General features: G+C 38.6%; 1 protein-coding gene across 1 annotated transcript in view; it reads right to left on the reverse strand.

The window, feature by feature from the left end:
* Window positions 1–6,366, reverse strand: part of LOC110059559 (hemicentin-1-like) — a 68,515-nt gene extending 62,149 nt beyond the window's left edge. Inside the window, exon 1 of the mRNA XM_089276082.1 lies at window positions 6,123–6,366. The gene's annotated coding sequence lies outside the window, so the exon portion shown is untranslated. The remainder of the gene's footprint in view (window positions 1–6,122) is intronic.
* Window positions 6,367–7,296: the final 930 nt, after the last annotated feature.

Genomic DNA, 7,296 nt, shown 5'->3' on the forward strand with positions numbered 1-7,296 from the left:
ATGGTGAAGTGAACTACCTAAGAATCTAGCAGATGCTCCCTAACCTGACACATAGTCCTTCCTTGACACTGAATTTTAAAAACTTTCCATCATTCCACGAGCAGTGAAGTTCTGTGACGAAATACATTTCTCAAAAAAAAATTATGAAGCACTTCTATCTATGCCAAGCTTTGTACTGACGTAAACCTTCAAAAAGTTGAAATGCTCTGATCTGTGAAAGTTCTGACTCAAATTTAAAAAAACTATCGGGATTTATATTTAGCGAGGTGATCACGTGCTCTCCATATATGGCCATTCTTACCAAGGATCAGGGTTCAGTTTCACTGATTTTTAAGCAAGGGACCGGAGACAAGGGATCCTTTTTTTCTAGCTGAAATACCATGTTGGCATGGCTATCCTTAATTTACCGCTAAAGATATCAGTGATGGTGTCATTTGAAAAAATTCCATTTTTTTTTTGAGTCGTTTAGAGGTAGATATCTTGTAACCATAGGCGGTTAACATGGTCACTGAATGTCCGTCTCGACTCTCTCAGCTTAGTCCAAGTGTAGCGAGGTCGGGGCAAAGAAATAACTACACGTATCTTAATTTCTTTTTATGATATTCTAGAGATGATTGATGCCATTTTACTAATGCTGCGTTTGCCAGACTTATTCAGTTATGAGCTATAAACTGAAAAGTGTGGATTCTGAAGGGCACACGCAAGTTATAAACCAAATTGCAATGCCGGCGATTGACCTAAACATAGGCAAATTTGCCGGGTAACAATCCTTTGTCTTGTTTTCTCACTAAGTCTGCATGACTCTTTAGTGGAATTCTCTTGTGAAAACTGTTAAGAAAGGCAACGCGAGACCTTTTGTAGACTTTGTATTGAAGTACCCAAAGTGGAGAAAAGGTGCAGTATATCAGATGACTTAATCTGCATGCAATCTTACACTGTGCACTTCCTATAAGTAATAAACTGTTGACTGATCACATTTAGTCCTCTGAAATGAGAACAAGTACGCGCTGATTGACTTTCAATCTCAATCGCTGGCGATTTTCTTCCTTCCTGATGCCTCTGGTTTGAGCAAACATTTTCAAGACACTTTATGGACAACGAAATCTTCTAGACTTGCAAAATCATAACCTTTATAGTTGCTTTTGTGTGTTACCACTTAAATGCCTGCTCTTGCCTTGATTTTGCATGCAATTTTCCGACCGTCTCAAGTCTCTCTGTTGAGAATTTTAATTGCATGTTGTTACGCCGCATTCCTAGTCTGTTCTACCTCGTTGCGTTTCCGTTCTAATAATTCTAATCAGATTACTGACCCTTTACAAACACATCGTCGTGTGCACATGTGTCGATTGGATAAACCTCTAGTGGAGGATGGAAATTGAACACAAGCCCTAGTGAATACCTTACCGGTGAAACTTAGAAATGTTTTCACACAAAACTAGGCCTCTTCAAGTTAAAACATCATCAATGGGCTACTTGGTTAAATTTCACGCGGGAAAAAGAAGGCTTTTGAAGGCTGTCTTGGAGAACGTGAACTGTGCATTAGACATAAACAACGCGACGCAGCGTGCGAGACACTGTAAAGTTTGCCATGGCGATAATCCAATATTTTAATGGTGTCAATCAATCCCATTAATCAAGATATGTCACAAAAAGGCAGATATCACCGAGATATTAATCCTCAAGTCCTGGAGGCAAAACAATCGCCGCTATTCGTATACAGAAGTTGTATTGCTGTGTTGATAGTTTTAGTCAATCAAAAGCGCATCATTTACGAGCACTAAAACGCCGCACACATTTTTAACCCCTAATGTATAAAAACATACCCCTCCTGGTTCCACTTTACAAAGATGTTGTCTCCTTAAAGATCATAAATCTGGTATTCAGTCATGACCACTTTGCAATATGATTTGCAAATAGCATGTTGGCAGAATTACAAATCCATACTGTTATTCTATGGCATATAAGGAAGAGAATTCTGGTTTAAAGACAGGAAATCCATGTAATTTAGTTCATAAACAACAAAACTCATAACAATAGTCACAATACAACATGAAAATATTATTGTCTATATTTTCCCAGTGTGTTGTCATTGCAAACGCTTTCACGTAGTCTGAGACATGCTAAGAACTGTGAATAAATGTTTTGACCGCCAATGTTTTTTTGTTGTTGAGACTGGCATTGGTCCAGACCTCTTTGAATTGTGTCAAGCCTAGACAACAAACTTTGTACTCTTAGTTGGACTTTCAACTCAACTTAGATTTCATCTTTTTCACTTGACAACTAACAAGCTTCTTACCTTTAATTCTCATATGGTAGAATATTCTCTGTTAAAGTAGTATCTATCTATCTATCTATTTTATAAAAACTTATGAATTAAATCGCTCGTAGTTTTTTTCGTGATGCCGAAAGTTAAGAATGCCTCTTGCAAGATTTGCAACTATGAAGAGAGTACTTTTGGAGTTCTGTTTACTCTATTTTTCTCTCTTTCAAACAAAACGGCACAAACGATCGACTTAACCGCATGCCGGTAGTCGGTCGAAGCATCCCTGTAGTATACCGCATGACCCTATATTTTGGCTGTTCACTTTTAGCTGTTGAATGAATCAATATTAATCACAGAAGTCAAACAGTTAAACACTAATTTACTCTAAAGCTATGGACTCAGGAACTTGAGTTAAGTGAAGAAAATAAGAATAAAGAACAATATAATCTACAACTAATCAATAAAGTCCAATCACATTACACGTATATACGTAAAACCTAGAGGGAGATGTTTTGATTAAAATGTCAAGATTGTTATGTAACTCTGATAACTTAGCAACTGAGCTTAAACCAGATCGAGATGAAATATTAGCTATATGAATATCATTGTTTCGAGTTTATAATAAGGCTCCTTATTTTAAAGTTATATTTATCGGAAATAGCAGACATTTCTGACATGAATACCACCAATAACTTAGTTAGAATATTCTTTTCCCGAACATTAACATATTGCCCTGAAGGGTGTCCCGCAAATTTGACTTTATTAGAAATGCTGTAACGTAAGCTCTGCTCGATTGACAAAAGTTGGAATGAATTGAATCCATGTAAGTAATTCTACACTACACTGGTGTTGTACTGAGTGATCTAATAGTGACTGATTTAATTTACTATGTAAAAGTAAGTCAATCCATGGAAATCAATGCCTCTGTAAGGTTAAAGTCACGAGTTTATAGTTCGTGGTTTAGCTCCAAGCACGTTGCATTTGTGAAACGACACTTCAGATGTGATTGAAGTCAAACCAAAAGAGCAAGTGTAATTTCGTTACAAGACAGATTTCTCTGCTTTAAATTCTGATCGTGTGCCTGGCTTTAATTATATGTACCCTCAAATTCCTCACTATGCTAGTAGCATATGTTCTGTGTTCAAACTGTCAGACACGCGCTGTCAGCACCCGTGAACGGGGAAAAAAAGACAAGGTCAACCTAGCAGGGCTGTAGCCAGAAAAAAATATGACTGAGACAATGGTCATAGTTTAATTCCTTTCCTAGGTATTTAGGGTGTTTATGATGACTGAAAACCATGAACAAAAACGAAAAACAATGACTGAGGCAAGTGTCTCTGTTTGCCTGTTACTTGCTAAGGCTCTGCCTTGGATCATTTTTGGCTGAGACTGTGTTTGTAGCTTATCGAGAAGGAACATTGCCTTGTCATGCCTAAACCCAACCAATCTTAGCTTGTGCGTTGATAGCATGATTGTCTTTCGCGATATTGTTCACTCTCACTTGCGGTTGTGTAGCCTTTTAGTCGCGACTTCAAGTTAAACCTAATGATTTCTTCACTAATCTCCATGCGCTTATTATATTACTACCCTGGTTCCAGAGGTTTTCCCCTTCCCATTTTTCAAACTCATTAACAATTCATCAAGGTTTCAGCGAAGGAAATCATAGCCGTGACGGTAGACGGTATATTTTGTTTCTCGTTTTCTCCTTAGTTTAGGTTTTGATTGAGAATATATACTACACTCAAAACAGTGTTTGACCAGATTTCCAAATATACCTCGAAGCTCGTCACAAATAGGCGTTGCGCGTCGGAATTTCGTTGTATTACTCTTTTCTCAGTGTGTGGAAACGTGGCTAAACACGGTCTTTTGTGTATGACGCTTCCACGGCAGTCGGCAGTTTATTAAAACATTTATAGCATAGAGCAACAGGACGCGCGGAAACGAGGAAAACTTTCGCGCTTTGTCTTAGGCCGGAACTCTCATAGGGGGCAGATGGACGCGTATTCCTTAATCGCAGACTAAATAAGAAGTCCGGCCCAAACAAAGCGTTAAATTGTCTGTGGCTGGGTATTCGTGACCACGTACGTTTTTCAGCCAAAGTGGCTTGCACTTCTTATGGCGTGCGTCGACAAACTGAAACTTGGGAAGACAGATCATGTGTAGATTTTGTGTTAACATGACTTGGTTGTGGAGTACTAGTTTTGCGTCGGTGTTCATCAAAGCTTCGCGTTTAGATTAGGTTACCTAATTCTGGGGTTTGTTATAAAGATGCCACAATCGATAATCACGATATAACTTTTATCGACATATTTAGCATGTAGGAGGGTTTTGAACCGTTTACAAAATACTGAAGTTTGCACCGCACGTTTGAATATCACCCATGTTAGTATAAACAACGCCTGGGCGTCATATTCTTTTTAACCGTTGTTCCCGTCTGACCTCGTATGAGCTCAGCCGGAAACTTACTCTCTAAGAGGATTACCAGTACTTCAGCTATCAAGTGCCCAAGAGAAGTGTCAGAGATGGAAATGCGAAAAAATTTGCATGGAAAACTTCGTTCATCACGTCTGTCACAATGTTTGGCGTCATACTTCAAAAAAATACTGAGAAATTTCATCAACTTTTTTTTTTCGTTATAAGATCTGATTATCGCGTGCTAGAGTGATCGATCAAATGTACAAATGCGTGACATTGTGTTAGGGAAAGTACTCATTGTTCATCAGGGGGGATGAGGTGTGGGCGGGATAATTAAAATTGAGTACTACTTTTTCTTACACGAAGATGAAAATGTCACGAAACGACTGTGTTTAAATGAATTGTTTAAAAAACCTGACCTATTTGATCTCACGGGGTTTTTTTTTCTTGGTTACTTGCATAGAACTCATATACATACGTTGATTGTACCTGTGCAGTCCGATATTTTACGATGTCAGTCCGATGAAACGATGAAATATCTTGAAGACAACGTTGTCTTGACCTTCAAGACATTAAGCAAAACGGCCATATAACTTTAAAAAAAACGTTTGATGTGATATTATATATTAGATAAGTCAAGCTATTTCCTCATGAGCATAAAAAGATTGCTTATCAGTTTAAAAGGGCCTGCTAGGTACATGCGACACCCGTTTCTATTTATAAACTAAAAATTATTCTAGAACGGCGACCGGCAGTAGCAGACAAAACAATCTCGTATTTCTCGTCTGTACTGAAAAAAGAACTAGATTCCTGGTAGATTTGCCGAAGGAACTGTGATTGTCAAATATATTTCCAGATTACAAATTAAAACTGGGCGAGGACAAAATTGCATACATGTTGCCTAGGCAAACGATAACTCCAGAGGACGACATTCTGCGAACACTCGTGACCCGCGTGTTGCTCTATAAAAACCAAGTCTACTAATTCAGCATTTTTCATTACGTACGATTTCATTTTTTCCCCACCAAATTCAAGGTGAGGCTCTAATCCAGACCAACTCTTTTTCTGGGACAGCACCTTAGAGCCAGCGTCGAAAGAACGAGAGAATAATGCTGAATGATCGGCGTACATGTTCCAATAAAACAATAACGAAGCTTTCGGTTTTTTAGCGACTCTATAGGATGCTTAAAATGTCAGTTAAACGTAAGTTGAAATTTTGCAAGATAACCAGTATAGCAAGAGTTGAAATAACTGAAGAGAGCGTGCTATTATAGATCGACTGGCTTTCGGCCTCGGGAAACTTAAGCCACAGAATTGGTAATTGGCTCTTGTAGCTCTTTCTACAAAAAGCGAAAGAACAAACCTTGCACGAAGCAATAACTTTTAACCGTTTTTACAGCAAAAGATGTTAAGCTAACAAAAACGCCCTTTCATGCATCTTTACCTGAATTCTGTTGTCCTCCTCTTCAATGCTTGCTCACTCGCGAGTCTACTTGCAGTCAACCTGTTCTTTCTGGAATGAACTATTGTACCCACAGGGCTGTGTATTCAATACAATTTGAAGTGATACAGTCTGTCTGGCACACTGCCCTGTGTGGACACCTCTAGGAGGATGAAGTCTTTTAAATTGACTGAAGACCAAACAAAATGGCAAATAGTTGTTTCGTTAACCCCAGAACAAAACGCAAGCTAAAATTAATTGTGAGACCTTTGCTTTAATTTAATAATAATTTGATGTTTATGTGATATCCGAAATTTGTCCCATGTAATTTAAGCTCGTATAATCTCGGCGGGGTGTGGGCAGTGAACTATAACTTGAGCTGGGTTCTCGAGAAGAAAGCTTTACCGCAGAATGAAGATAGAGATTTCAATGTTATTGGTTGACTCACAGGCGCGTTTTGAAAAAATTAGTTCTTTTCTATTAACTTCTGATTAGTAACAGGGAACAAACGAAGTCCTTAGGTTTTCTCGAGTGGATTACTTTGGCGGGAAGGTTGAAAAACTCCTGATCAAATCATCGCTCGAGTGTGTAACATAAAAAAAAACAGAGAATGGTATTGGAACATTGACAAGCTTTGTTGCACTAGTCTTACCCAGATTTACATTCCTAGAGGTTATGCCTGTACAGGCCTCCTCCGCTGAGTTCTAAAAGAAGTTTCAGTCTAGCAGGAAATACCATTAACAAATGGCAATGAACACACCATGATTACGTAATAGGTACTTCATTTTCAACTGAAGACCGACTAGTCATTTTCAGTACAACACTGAACTATACTCTCCTTTCACCGTGAGTATGCAAACCATAATCAACATGTCGATAACAAATCAACTGAACAGAAGGTACATAATATTCCTGTGTATTGATCGTTCAATTATATTAAAAACAGGCGGACTCTAATCCCTCGTGTCCCTCGATGGTAGTATCTTATGACCGAGCTAGAGCTTTTGACCTAAAAAATTCTTCAAAAAAAATCAACACGTACTTGGCCTAAGCAGATTTATTTGCCTAGCCTCCAAGTTTCAAGGACCTCGTGGCCGAGGTATTTTTCCTATTGTGTTACACCTTACAACAAAACCTGGGGGGGGGGGGGGGGGACTCCCATATGGAATGGACGGGG

This window comes from Orbicella faveolata, unplaced genomic scaffold, assembly GCF_042242905.1.
Source record: "Orbicella faveolata isolate gen_17 unplaced genomic scaffold, um_ofav_v1 contig_4, whole genome shotgun sequence".
Taxonomy (NCBI): Eukaryota; Metazoa; Cnidaria; class Anthozoa; order Scleractinia; family Merulinidae; genus Orbicella; species Orbicella faveolata.